The sequence below is a fragment of the Pecten maximus genome, chromosome 12 (genome assembly GCF_902652985.1).
Source record: "Pecten maximus chromosome 12, xPecMax1.1, whole genome shotgun sequence".
Lineage (NCBI taxonomy): Eukaryota > Metazoa > Mollusca > Bivalvia > Pectinida > Pectinidae > Pecten > Pecten maximus.
In genome coordinates, this window is record NC_047026.1 from 18547744 (window position 1) to 18563599 (window position 15856).

Sequence of the window (15856 nt, forward strand, 5' to 3'; positions counted from 1 at the left end):
GTTCGTCATTCGTGTGTGATACATGCTTACATACGTGATATATATAATGCTCAAAGGTCACTCTCACAATCACGTGTGCGTGATAACGTACATCAATGGACGCGGAGTTCATTAACACATAAATTAAATATTTCAAATACCAAACTATCCTGTAGCTTACTTAAAAATATTTATAATCTTAGGTTGGGCATGCGTTATTTCATCATCACCGCTCTACACCGTCAATTTGTTAAACAAATAAAGTGACAAAATACCTTTTAATAAAAGAAAAAACGTGATGCAGTCGGAAAATCCTATGTAGATAGTAATTATTTATATAGAAATTTTTATTTATAGCCAGTTTAAAAGAAATATGAAAATCGTTTTCTCTCGAGATCATTTAAACACAGAATGTGAAAAATTAGAATGAAATATTAGGGATGGGTGAATGATAATGCCGCGATGATTGATAATTGGTTGACGAATATTAATTTTATTTTTAATTGACGGTAATCAATAAATGTTAAGTTGATCAGCAGAAGATAAACATTTGTTTGTTTGTTTGTTTGTTTGTTTGTTTGAGAGAGAGAGAGAGAGAGAGAGAGAGAGAGAGAGAGAGAGAGAGAGAGGGGGGGGGGGGGGGGGGTAGGAAAGTCGAATGTTGATACCTACCACCGATATTCGATGAGTTTTCAACAAAGACGTAGGCCCGGTCCGCTTCATAACAGTGCATACATTGTAAATGGTTAGACAACTCCGAGTCGTACACGTGTATCAAAAATCGAACCAATTATGGATACGATCATGTGGTGTTTTTTTTTTCTAACCCACGGTAAAAAACAAAAAAGTAGGTATCTGGGACATTTGTTTTAATCAATCTTTACTGAGATTTTCTTTCTGGGTCCTGATAAATTTACTTTAGTCGAAGGTTTAATAACGATACGGGACAACAGTTTAGCAAACAGAATGTCGATCGTGTCTTCAAGTATCATTGACCCATTTTTGCTTGATTGTAGGTTGTTCTCGCAACCGCGGTGGCCGAGTGGTTAAGATGTCCCGACACTTTAACACTAGCCCTCCACCTCTGGGTTGCGAGTTCGAAACCTACGTGGGGCAGTTGCCAGGTACTGACCGTAGGCCGGTGGTTTTTCTCCGGGTACTCCGGCTTTCCTCCACCTTTAAAACCTGGCACGTCCTTAAATGACCCTGGCTGTTAATAGGACGTTAAACAAAAAAACAAACCAAATGTTCTAGAAACGTTACTTCAGAAATAAATATTACAAATCATTAACAAGAAATATCATACTTATTCGAAGATGGCCGGATGTGTATCTTCCTTGATACATACCAATAGGTAATTCCTATTACGATCGACGTTCCAGTAACCAGGACGTTGATTCTTCTGTGTAATCAAGTATAAAAATGATGGAACTTTCTGCGTTTTTTGTTTTGTCTTGTTTGTTTTTGTGTTTTTTTTTCTTTTTTTGTGTTTTTGTTTTTGTTGTTGATTTGTTTTGTTTTTTACCCCGTTTTTGTTTGTTTGGTTTTTTATTAGGGCCGGAATTTGATTCCGTTTACCACGTAAAATTATACCGTTGTTCTGACGACCGTCTACCATCGGGGTGTTGATATTCCATTTTTTATATCTTATAAATATATTACATCATCGTACCTACACCAATTGACGTACTGTTGTTTCTTATAAATTATGAATTACAGAGGAGGAAGCGGAGAGAGAGGGAGTTTATAGAGGAGGAAGAGACTTAGAGTATAATGTTGTCACATTGAAATATCACACCTGTACACGGTAGCATGACACTCAGCTATGAATTCATTTCATCGCACTTTTATAACGAGGAACTTTAATGTTACCGATTTTGGACAAGTTGTTGCGTTTTCTTAATAATATTTACCTACGAACTTTTATTTTTATTACCAAACTATGATATTAGCCGTTATATCGAAATACGAAATACATGAGAACACATGTAAATAAGTCTAAGGGGAAAATGAACCATGATAAGTACGTCACACAAGAGGATTTCTTATCAGGTTAAACTGTACTTATTTATCGCCTGCTGACAAAGAAGAAATGGAGATTTGCCTTGTTTAATCTGGTATATATACTGAGAATTCAAATTGTTTAGCAAATGCATCTAAGTTTAGCTAGGTTATCATTATGTAATTGTTTTCATTGACAATTTCACGCTGTTAGTTTCTCTGGTTATATATAATTTGTATTTTACATTTAGTTATCATTGTGGTCATCTCGTACCATTCGCATTGTGGTTATGTCCTAGCTTTAGTTGCATACATACACACACACTTTTTGACTCGTGCCCTGACCGGGCCTATTGTTATTGCGATCCAGGTATTCATATAATCTTATAGACGACTTCCACAATGATCATGTCAGGGTATCGGGCCGACCATCACTGCGTCATTGAAACGTTCTTTATTAAGAACGCCGATGTGGCGCAGCGGTATAAGCTGCGGGTATTTCTGGCTAGGCGATTGGGTGCCGTAGATCGTGAGTTCGAGGCCCGGTCAGGGCACGAGTCAAAAAGTTGTCTTCCTTCGTCATTTGTGTTGCTAAATATATACATATATACATGTATATATATATATACGCGACGTAAATGTTGTAATAACTAATAACATATCGGTACTGCAAACACAAAAACGAGGCGATTACGGGATACAGGTATAGCTGTGTCGTAATCACGGTATTACCATATATTTATATAATCAAGGGAGATAACTCTTACACGACAATTTTTTTGACCTGGTAGACGAAATTCGGCAGTCCGGAAAACTCGTAATCCGGACGGTTTGGACTGGGAACGAAGGTGTTCGGATTATCGAGGGTCCACTGTACAATTATTACGTTGTAAGTATAAGAAGCCGAATTCGGTAATCCGGTCGACTACGGGTTCAACGGTTTAGTTTTTATACAGTATAGGACATTCGCGTGCTTTCAACCGACCGAAGTAGAATGGTTTGTGATTCTACAAAATTTCTTGTTTGCAATTATTGTCAAATGAAAAAAAAAGTATAGTTAATTACACACTGAAATCAGTTAATAAATTTATTTATATGTTAAATTATTTTTATTACTGAATATGACTGAAGTTTTATCAATCTTTCGTGACGTATAATGCCTCGGGAGATTTGATTTAATTCACACCTGGGATATATTTTTATAAACTTAATTATATGTCTGAAGCAATCTTTGTGTGTGGCCAGATGGCTGAAGGGCACGACTTTTCCTTGTTACACACTTACATTTACGTAACTTTGAATACATTCAAGGTTTTCATGTTGTCAAAGGTAATATGACGGCTAAACCTATTTAGACATTTGTGTTAATACTCAATTTAATATCTGATTTGTAATATGATTGATTGGGTCTTACTAATTCAAGGAAATCACATGAGGAGAGAGTGAATAAAACCATCACACTTCCTTAAATAGCAAAGGCGTATCATATATGTATATAAAATTGGTTATGTAGTATTAACGACAAGTAAATTGACCAATGATCTATTTTCAGTAATACGAATCCAGCAAACATTTGGTTGTTAGGATACAGTATACCTATATTGGACCATACCGTCGTCACTTACTAGACATTATATTTATATACATTGTATCAATTTGTATAAAACGAATTCCATCGGATCAGAGAAAATTGTTCTCTTTATATCCAAAATTCGTTATAGGATTAAAAAAAGATAAGGTTGAGCCGGTTTCGGAATTTACTTTGTAATAAGGGAAAATTGTACCGAACATGTTCGTTTTATCATAGTTTTACTCTATCATAAAATCGGATACATGTGCATGATACCCTAGTAATTATCTGGAAAAGTGTGCTCTATATTTGTTATTTACATTAAATCGTGTTTTAAACAACAGCCAATATCATGCTAATGTCATACTGTCCGAGTTAGCAACCTTGCTAAAGTCCAGCATCGCCAGGGAATGTTTGTTTGCTGGATTTATCGCCCAATCATCAGACGGGATCTTTCATATATGGGGTATATTTGTAGTAGCTGGTGTCTAGCTCGTTGATCAACGCGTGGGAGACCCGTCGCATGTCAACTAGTACCAATCGGGCGAAGTTCCATGCCCAAGACGATATACAACCATGACATAACAAGACGAGCCGTGATCTCACTTTCTCGAGAAAGGCGAACGAATTTTCAACCCATATATAACGTATACAAACATACACCTTATACCGATCTGGGTTGGAAATTCGTGCCAAGTCCCTGTGTGATGCTCTACCGACTGAGCTTCAAGCTCACGTAAATTGTATTACGAACACAGGGACATGGAGGATATCTATCTAACTGAATGTCAATCAAGCCACTGAAAAAGCTGTTGTACACACTAGGATACATGTAGATCCGAATACACATAGCCTGTAATGAATTTTCAGCCAGGTAATTATATATAAAGGTAAATTAATCATCATATTGATTTCATTGCACTAGAACTCGAGGGTACATTTTTAGCTAATGACAAATACGTGTAATATGAAACGTAAGTTTCACTGTAACGCTATAAGCTTGAATCAAAATGAATACTAGTACAGTCAATCACTTTCATTTCGCGAATTATTTATTCCATGAACTCACTTATTGAGACATGATTTCGCGAACTCTGATCTAGAAATGACTTAAAAATTTTAATTCGCGAATGATGCATGTGCTAAAAGAGTCAGGGACACTGCAAGGCGCCCGTTGTCAGTATAATGTGACCGGGTGGGGTGTGCTGCTGGGTGTCTTCGGCAGTATGCTTCAGTGAGGTAGCACTTTAAATCGGTAAAAGCTCCGGCCTATCACAAGGAGACTTTACACGAACATACTGCAGCCTCCCAAAACACACATACGCACTCATCACACGCATGCATGTCGCACGCACGGGAAGCCGTCCTTAAATGACCTTAGCTGTTAATAGGACGTTAAACAAAATAAACCAAACCAAACCAAACCACAATTGTATTGCAGTGTATCGTAGAGGAACGGAAATAACAAATCTAATTTTAATTAGATTGAAGCAAACCACTGCCAAGTTCCTATGTCGGTAACCGATAGCTTGGTCGCCATCCAAATGTGTTAATGTCCTACACATAATCGCAAAATTTTTGATTTTGAAAGATTTCGCGATTGACTTTTTCTCTTGTATTAACGTGAAAATAAATTCCACACGATAAATAACTGATTTACAGTATATCAGACAATAATTGTAACATATCACAATATATACTGAGAAAACCCGCATATACCGCTAAATGATAAATATAGGTGATGCACGAAATGTCAATATAACGAAATTCCAGGAATTGGTGGATAGCTTATTTTAGACGGAAAAGCAGGTCACAGGCTTCCGTAAATTGAAAGAAAACCCTGTATATTTTACCGCAAAACCACAAGTGGGTCTTGGAATATATAGCGGCTTATGCATCCGGGAATACTTCATATACTTAATGATACGGGTTTCCCTAATATTTCTTTATAGCTGAAATATGCTTAATATATCGGCTGGTGAATATATATATTATGACATTTCTCAATAAAAAATGTCAAACATGATATTGTTGCTTGACAGTATGATTACCGGAATCGAGATGCGTGACTTCGCAATTTCAGCTGTTTATAAATAGTCGGGGGAAATCACATACAGTGTAAATCGTCTTGAACGAATTGTTAGCAGAAAAAAGTAGAAAAATACCACAGCTTTGTTTCAGCTCGTTATGCAGTTAACTTCACTCGAGTTAAAAAAAATGTTTGGTGGGTTTATCGCCCATAAAACAGACATGATGATTTTTTACAAGCGTTTTCCTAGTAGTAGATAGTGGTTACTTAACGAGTTAAATTATTATGCTATTCAGAACAAAATTGAGATGAACATAAGTTCGTGATCTCGGCTTCCTGGGAAACACATAACGTCCCCATCCTCTTCACAAATAAAAGTTTGTTTACGTTTAGAACATATTTCTTCAATATGTCACGTGAAAATATGCATGGTCATGTATGTTGAAAAGGCTAGAAGAAGTAATAGAAACTTAATATATCTCGGTAAACGATTGATACTACTGTGTATGCGACTCGATTCAGCTCACTGACGCGTTTAAATGAACGAGTCCATGGTATGAGATACTTTGTTAAATGAACTGCTGAATGACGCAAGCATATTATACCAATCCTATTTTCGTCATTAAATTTAATGTGATAAATATACATAAATGTTTTTGTTCAACTGGTGAAATAAATGAGAAATTTATACTATTACGTCGCCGTTTCACGATACGACGTACGTAGTGCGATATCAATAGAAATAGAAACAGAAAGACTCTAAATAACATACTTTATTTGAAATTTACATCTGATTAAGTTAAGAGATTTACCAAGAAAACCAAATGTTAATAAACCTACGTATATACTGTATTGTCAGTCACGAGTCAAACTGATTTTAAATAACTTAAACGGACTATAGCACGGCTATATTTAGGGTAATTTTGTAACATATTATCCTATATTGAAAGATATACATGTAAATCATACGACGTTTATATGGAATTTACCGGACCAGTATCACTGTTGACAACGTAATAATACTGTTTCGTCTGTACCCGATATCACAAAAGGTTCAGTGTACTGACTTCTGAACCTCTGTGTATTGAAAAGGGACTGTAATTAAGTCGCTGTTGTGGTCTAAAGACTATATTTAACCAGAGCCGTGTATATCATGTCTGATTTAACCCAGTGGCGCGGTGATATCGTGACAGGGTGGAGTCGAGAGGAATTTTGGTTTGGGTGAAAATGTGTACGTCGGACCCGACAAGATTCCAGCATCAGAACTGAACTTATTTGAATTCAAACGACAGCGTTATCAAAGAAATAATGCTTAATCATTTTTTGTTTTGTTTATAGAAAGCTTGATTTTCTTTCATCGTGCCGATATTAAGATGATAACAATAAGGATGTACACTTCTGTGATGTCCAAAAATACATTTTTGGAATTGGGAGTTAATGGCATGGCAGAAAATGTGAGGAGAATTATATGTCCATGTGCTCGTTTTTGTGTTCTGATCGGTCAAAGACACCAATTTAACATTATATGTGATTTTAAGTGAATTTTGCTGTTTTGACCTGTTCCATGACAAATCCTTACAATATCTTCCATATGTGTTGTCAGATATGTGTGGTGCTTGCAGAACTGACAAAAATACTATCTTCTTTTAAATTATGAAAGTTAAATTTCTTTAGTATGTTCATTGAAGTCAGAATAGCAATTTAAGTTAACCCTACCCATTAATGTTCAATGGCAAAATACTCATCATTCCACATTTTTTTGTAGATAAAACGCTTTACTTAAAAAGTTCTGCTATTAATTTTTTAAAGATATTTAACAGATCTAAAGAACACAATTTAATCGTTCTAAAACAGCCATAAAATGGAAGGTCCGAGTGCTTCCTTTTTTGCTCCATTGTTTTCACATTTCAGGGTCAGAAATCCAAATTGGTTATAGTTACACCAGAAATTAAATATGTATCAATATAAAATGTATAATTTTCTGCATTTGTACAGTATATTATTTTCATTATATTGAACAATACAAAGTTGTATAGCAAAATCAAACTTGCTAAAAAATGGCCATACACTGATAATTTGAGAGATCGATCTATAGTCAAAAGGGTGAAATTTTGGCTTTTGATGAAGGGCAAAAAATACACATTTTCAAAACTGTGCCAGATTGGTTGCAAGTCAATAACAGAAAAGAATTTGATTTAAAGATGGTATTCTTTCAAATGAACATACAAGGAAATGGGTGAAAATAAAGAATGTATTTATTTTAAAAGAAAGACATATTTCAACATAGGTAAATGTAAATGTAACAATTAAACGTTAGTTTGTATTTATTGACAATATAAATGCAGTCTGGGTGACAGATAAATATTCATGGCGCCCTAACAATCTAACAAGCGTTTAATTGTGATAAGTGAGACATTTACGTTACAATACCCTGACAACGTTAACGGTGATGTTGTATAGTATACAGAACACATGTATTTGACAAATGACTATTTACGTCGTATATCTTTCAAACTGATTAACAATTAATTGACATTCAGTTGATACGCACTTGCACATCACGGTCCATGCGATCAAGGAAGTTCAGTCCAGTAAAGTCAATTGTCATGGGATAGAATTTTAATCTTGAGAGTTCCTTCGGTGCTAAATAATACCCTTTCGCTTTGCCAATATATAAAATCCCTTCGTTTGCCAATGTATAAATTACGACATTATAAAGTTTGACTTTTTTCGATAGAATAAAACTGTTAGATTAACTTAATTTTTTTTCAGAATTGAAGTATACGTACAATATTTACGGCCAACAACACGTTTACATATTTTGTGTAACATCATTGGAGAAGGTACATATTGTATAGTTTACATGTCAATGACGTCAATGTGTGTTACACCTGTTTAATTACTGGTGTATGAATTCAATACCTATTACTTCCGTCTCCACAATCCCTCCCTAATCGTAACTTTTTCATGACAGATACTTCTTGCTAATAATGCCGATAATTACACAGAAGTAAGATTATATGACTGGGAAGTGGGTGATGGTAAATTTGTATCATGTACATAATAAATAGATTTTTTTTATTAACTTACACTATATGTATGACATGCGTTAATCTCGTATGTTATGTTAACGTTGAATATGCACTTATAAATCTACATGCGAGTCCCGAGTCCTGAACTGATAAGACAGTATTGAAAAAGTTACTATTTTAAAAGCCATGTATATTCAAATTGATACAGTTTTTAACGGGCACAATACAAAAGAATTTAAAAAAAAAAAAAAAAAAAAAGCGGCTCACGCCAAAAGAATCCCATTAACTTAACTTAACTTAACTTGAATAACGTAGTTAGTTATGATGTCCGAGTCTATTGTTTGTTGCACGTATTTATTTTTTATTTTTCGGTGTTGTCAATGTTATGTAAATGTGTATATTATGTATGTGTATGATACTGATGAATAGGAAGACTCAAAGTTAATAAATAATTTGTATATTATGTATGTGTATGATACTGATGAATAGGAAGACTCAAAGTTAATAAATAATTTGTATATTATGTATGTGTATGATACTGATGAATAGGAAGACTCAAAGTTAATAAATAATTTGTATATTATGTATGTGTATGATACTGATGAATAGGAAGACTCAAAGTTAATAAATAATTTGTATATTATGTATGTGTATGATACTGATGAATAGGAAGACTCAAAGTTAATAAATAATTTGTATATTATGTATGTGTATGATACTGATGAATAGGAAGACTCAAAGTTAATAAATAATTTGTATATTATGTATGTGTATGATACTGATGAATAGGAAGACTCAAAGTTAATAAATAATTTGTATATTATGTATGTGTATGATACTGATGAATAGGAAGACTCAAAGTTAATAAATAATTTGTATATTATGTATGTGTATGATACTGATGAATAGGAAGACTCAAAGTTAATAAATAATTTGAACTTGATAGGACTCCAAGAACTTCTGGAAATAATTGTTAAACTCTAAAAAGTTGAAAATGACTCATGAAAATAGACTGTAGACTGATAACTATCACTTTATATGTAAAGTATATGTTTTAACCTTTACACAGCGAAAACTATTTTTTGAATATTTTCTGTTTTCAATCTTTATATTCAAGAATACATGTACAAAGACGGGTACTTTAAAAGTTATATTAGAAAAGATTTATTCTTATATGTATCGGTGTATATGAGGAGTGATTCAAATTAAAATCATCGGACCATTCATGTAATAAATTACCGCAATCATATAGAAAGAAACTTACACATACAGGTAGTGAAAGACTTACTGTCATAAACAAGATCTCAGAGGGGTCTTCACGCACGCCATTAAACGAAATCTACAATATTTATATTATAGGTATGGTGGGCCTTCTATATGAGTTATCTGTTATGAATGAGATCTGAGAGGGTATTGGAGCACACCATTATGCGATATATATATTATAGGTCAGGGTCTTCTATATGAGATATCTCTGATTCTATCGACGTGTGGTATTGGCAAAATATGACAGTAACTTTCTTCTTCTGAAATAGATAAAAAGAATAACCTATAAATAGATTAGGGAGAGATACGTCTATAGAAATGACAATAAAAACATCAATTGTCAACACTCAGGATGGGTGTCGGTCATTTCTCACATATATATCTTAAAGTTAATCACCCACAAATATGGATCAGTTGGAACCCACAGATAGAAAATGATTAATTTATTCCGGATAAATAGCGATAACAAACGTGAATTCTTGGTAAATTCCAAGACGGCTTGCGGTCGGATATTTTCTTTTTCCGGTCAATTTTACAAACAACAACAATAGAAAGAAAGAAAGACCAGTAGGTTCCGAGAAAGGATCAAGAACAGCGATAAAATAAAATCGTTTAGGGAGGGAGGGAGGGACGGACGGATGGACAAAATGACGATTTTTAAATGTAAACCATGCTTCAACAATCGGTTATTTTCATACGACTCAATACCTAAGATGGGCGGTAAACACAAAAGTCGCGAAGAGCGTAAGAGTTATTTCCCTTGTAAACGTTGACACTCAAGTTACACAGTTCCTGCCTCATTTCTATTGGCTAAGGATTCTAAAATTCATGTTTACAGAATTAACACAACAAATGTTGAAATAATAAAGGTACACAACTGTTACAATCAGTCTCTGAACTTCCTTCATAAGACAAATACATTACTGTAACAATCAGATTCTGAACCTCCTTCATAAGACAAATACACAACTGTAACAATCAGATTCCCTTCAAAAGACAAATTCACTACTGTAAGTCTGTAAAAATCAGACTCTGAACTTTAAGATATAAGATACAGGAATCTTTATTTTATGTCGAATATATGTCACAGTTTACATAGATACATAGATTTATTCTGACAGCATAGTTACATAAAATATGTACAGAATTTACATCCTTTGATTGTCAGCTCGTAATAAAGTTATTGAAATATTAAATAATTGTTCAGTTCACAGCTTGATTTTCTCTTTGAAACAGTACTTTTGTGACTGATTTTACATAAGCTCTCCGGGGCTTGTATTTCGACAACACATGTATATATATGTATATATATATGTCAATGGCAAACTGTAACAGTGTAACTGTAACAGTGTAAGGGCAAAACAACTAATTTTACCATGACATAAGATATCTGTGTAATAATATAAAACTGAGTCATGTACAAAGTACAAAAAAAAACAGAAAGAAAGATGGCTAAAATGAACCTACATATGGTCCTACATATGAAATTTGAGTATACATGATCAATTGAGTGTTTTTCAAGATATAGCAATAATAAGATGGATGACGGACGCTAAGGAAACAAGTCGACGAACGGACGACGACGATTTGAAAGACATTTGGCAGCACCGTTATTCAGAAGTATACATCTATCCGCAGTTTCGTAATTGTGAGGACTGCCAAATGACGGACTTATGGTAGGCCTAATGGGGTAAAAGGTGATTCGGATCAAAAGTGAAAAAAAGCAGATCTAAATAAAATAAATAAAACAAACAAAAAATGTGATTTTTCTAAAACAGTAGGCATACTGTACGTTGCCAGCACGAGCGACTAGCTAAAACGAAGCGGTTTCATGCATACAGTGTGCAACTGATAAGGAAATAAACATTTCAATAAATAGCTTGTTGGTTTTGTTCCACTGTCAGTAAAACACACAAAAAACATTATCTGATTTTACCTGAGACATTCCATAGAATCAAAGCATTAGTAAGCACTAAAACGCCGACGATTTTGAGTATATTACCATTCAGTGGATCGATGAAGGGCTCAAAGCAGACGACACCTGAGAAGATACAAAAGAACCGAGATGCATCATGGTATATATTGTGACGTCACATATTGGAATGCTTTGGCGCGTCCCTGCACGATTTTCCCATCCCAGTTGTCGCCAGTTTTGAAATGTCATACGATTATAATCGTGACTCATCGAGCCTTAAATCTAAAAGATACAACATGTACACGTGCAGTTTCCGAGGAACCGTACTCATACTATGAAAGGCCGTTCATGTCAAAAACGAGATACATTTAACGCGTTGAGCTTTAACGCGTTAAACACATTTAACGCGTTAAACATAACATTTAACGCGTTAAAACTAGTTTTAATGCGTTAAGCTTTAACGAGTGAAGTCTTAACGCGTAAAGCTTTAAAGCTTAACGCGTTAAATTTAGTTCTCATTTAACGCGTTAAAGACAGTTTTATCACGTTCATAATCATTTTTACGCGTTAAATCTGAACGCGTTAAACTTTATCAGATTAACCAATCAGTTGCACCCTTGCATTAGCATTCGGATGAAAGTTCTTCAGGGAAACAGTTTAAAATGACAGAATATTACAGTAGGCATACGCGTTGACAGAATATCAACACGTCAAAAAGAACGTTGATATCTCTGAAAACCGATTTAAACAGAGACCGTATCAAAATAATCAATTTGTGCAATGAATCAACAAGTAATAGATACATAATGGGTACGAGTGATGTATCGGATATATCACACGAGTGCGTAGCACGAGTGTGATATATGCGATACGTCACGAGTACCCATTTTGTATCTGTTTTATCCAATGACAGCCGAGGTTTTGTCACCCACGTGCCTAGGGGTGGAGCTATACAATTGATAAAAACCTGTCACTGTGATATGTTTCCCGCCAATTTCTGACACGTTTCATTCTGTCACAGTAGCCTATTCATTTCTAGTGAGACTGTCAACCATGGCGGATCAGGTACTGATCATTGATGTCGATGTGTTTGCCGACCTCGACCAAGTATGAGTAGGAACTGGAAGATAGTGACACGGTAGCTACTGACATTGGATTATTTGATACCAAGGAATTAACGCAACCAATTGTTGTAAATAAACTGAATGGTAATGTGAAAAACATGTGAAAGACTGCAGGATTCGAGGGAAATTACACAAACGGTAACTGCTCCGGAAAGAGGACCTGCGCTACTTCCCTTTACCAAGCAGGTAAGTCTAAAATCATATTGTTTGAACAAATTGTGAAATGAAATATTTTTCGTAAATTTCGACGTTCACGATGTCACGAATCTTTCAAAGTCCATGAAATTGTTTAAATACATCGATGAATCGGTTAATCGGTATTTTTATCCACTCGTCCTGTTATCATTTTCATCACTAGATTCTATTTTGTTTATGATAAGATTTTTGTGCAACGAAAATGTATGATTACATTTGGCGTAATCTGTATAACCATTTTTTTTTAAATGACTGAAATTTTATATGTAATCATGAATGCGTTTTTTTTACTGATCTGTTAAAATATACTGAACAGGGTTTTATATTGTTTCGTCAGGTTTTAATGAACAACTCAATATGGACAGGACGGAACATCACAGCAGGGCTGTACGTGCATACAATGTGAAGAAAGAAGACAAACAAAGAACATTTCTAAACGGCACTCGTATTTCATTAAATTTTGTTTAAAATGTATTTCCTGTCTTTGTTCATTTGTCACGCCCACATTTGAAATTGGCCCCGCCTCAAGACTGAGGCATGGACCAATCAGAAATGCCATGTGATATTTCAGATATCACATATGTGATATTTGAAATATCACATAGTATGCAATATATCGCCAACAAAAGATCAAAGAAAAACCGAGGCGTCATTGGATAATTTCTTTTTCCTCTTTCACTGTGCTTCATTCTTTTGGTCATTTGTGTATTCATGAAGGTCTGTAAGATACATTGTTGTACATTACGGTAACTGGTACATTCTGATGACGTCACATTGTTTACTGACGTTCCGAGTTGTGTATGCACTCACCGACACGAAGGTGGCATTTTGTTCTGGGATATGGTAGTTTTGTCATCTTGAACATTGATGAGATAATACAGAACATCTAACAATATACCATGTTATAAATGCAGTGTACAGAAAACGAGATGTAGAGACTGTATTTATCACTGCAACATCCATCAGCCTACTACAAGTATTTGTCGATAGTTCGTCTATCTGATCGGCTGCCATGGCAACACTGATGACAGTAAATATTCCTACAACTGGCAAATATAAACACACGATTAGAATTTAAATATAAAAGTAAACAGTAGTAAATCATTTAAAAGATAACAACAATAATTACGATAGCAATAGCTGACAGTAGAGTCAATTCTCTCCAGAAAACTGACTCTGGCAGCCATACTGTTAGTATGTTAATACATAGTAGATACAGGGAATTCGATTGGTCTGTTATTTTTGTCATTTTAACGCGTTAAAACAAAAGCTACGACCTTTAATGCGTTAAACGAATGAAGCTGTTTATCACGTTAAATGCTAGCTAAGTAACAAATTTAACGCGTTAAAATTCCATGAAAACATTTAACGCGTTAAATGTATCTCGTTTTTGACATGAACGGCCTTTCATACGTGCGATACTCATGCGTCGCTCCGTTCTGTCAATCACAGTGAAACTACTCTGAGACAGACACAGGTATATACATGTAAACATATCAACACATAACACGTTACACAATTCATGATGTAAGCATTATCACGAAGACGGCAGCGGCGGTGGCGGCGGCGGCGGCGGCGACGACGACGATGATGATGATGATGATGTAATAAATGTATACACAGGAAAATATAAAATACTGTCAAATTGTCATAAAAAAAGTCTCTTAAAATGTGTATTTAAAGAGAATGTTTTAATATGTACTATGTAACCAATGGTAATTCACAAGATTCCAGATATCGTTTTATGGTTAAGTTACGAACACGCAATAGATATACGCCGAGTAGGCCTATAATGTTATAATTAATCTACAGTGTAGATCTACTTATGTTTCATGTATGTCATTAACAAACCTGGGTATTCCGACATTCTGCACCTTAATAAAACAATACTTTAACATACATAACATTAATGTAATTTAACTAAACAAACACCCGGCATTAGACATCCTCGGTCCCAGGCAAAAAAATAACACCTTCTATAGATCGATCCAGTTTCGCCTGGGATCGAGGATCGCCATCAGATCATCTGTATATTATGCCATTCTATTACGACACATCCCGCCATATCCATTGTCAGTCTACGGTCGACCATCTTTGATTTTACTGGAATTGTTATCGCTATTTCTCAGGAAGTATTTATGGAATTTTTTCCATTGGTAAGTTTTCCTAAATATAATTCTGCCTAAGCAAAAATATTTCTGACTAAGCAAAAATAATTTTGCCTGCCTAGGCAAAATTAGATTTTTATCTAGGCAATAATCGAAACAAAATTATTTTTGCCTAGGCAGAAATAATTTTGCCTAGGCAAAAATCGAATATTGCCTAGGCTGAAATATTTTTGCCTAAGCAATATTCGATTTTTGCCGAGGCAGAAATGATTTTGCCTAGTTAATATTTTTATTTTTGCCTAGGCAAAAAATATTTAATTATGACATCCTTCCCGCGCCATACTTTTCAGGGGTCTCGTCAGGTATAATTATTTCCTACGAAAATTTGCTATTTTACATAAGAATATACTGTAACTCATTGATAAAAATGCGACGAAAACGTCGTGTCCCATTTGGAAACAAACTTAGAATGATATTTCTATTGATTTTTTTTTTTGCTTTACGCGCAACTGACGGTAACCAGGTGGACGAAGGGAGACAACTCCTTAAACGAGTTTGCACTGGAATGAAAACTGGAATGTCAAGTATATATCTACAATGTTTATGAACAGCACGGTTTTCATCGAATTATATTAAT

General features: G+C 34.7%; 1 long non-coding RNA gene across 1 annotated transcript; it reads left to right on the forward strand.

Annotated features, from left to right (window-relative positions):
- The first annotated feature begins 12461 nt into the window (after positions 1-12461).
- On the forward strand, positions 12462-13585 carry LOC117339774. Its single transcript, XR_004535317.1, has 2 exons — positions 12462-13102; positions 13449-13585. It is a non-coding gene; the product is annotated as an uncharacterized LOC117339774 (long non-coding RNA).
- The last annotated feature ends 2271 nt before the right edge of the window (positions 13586-15856 follow it).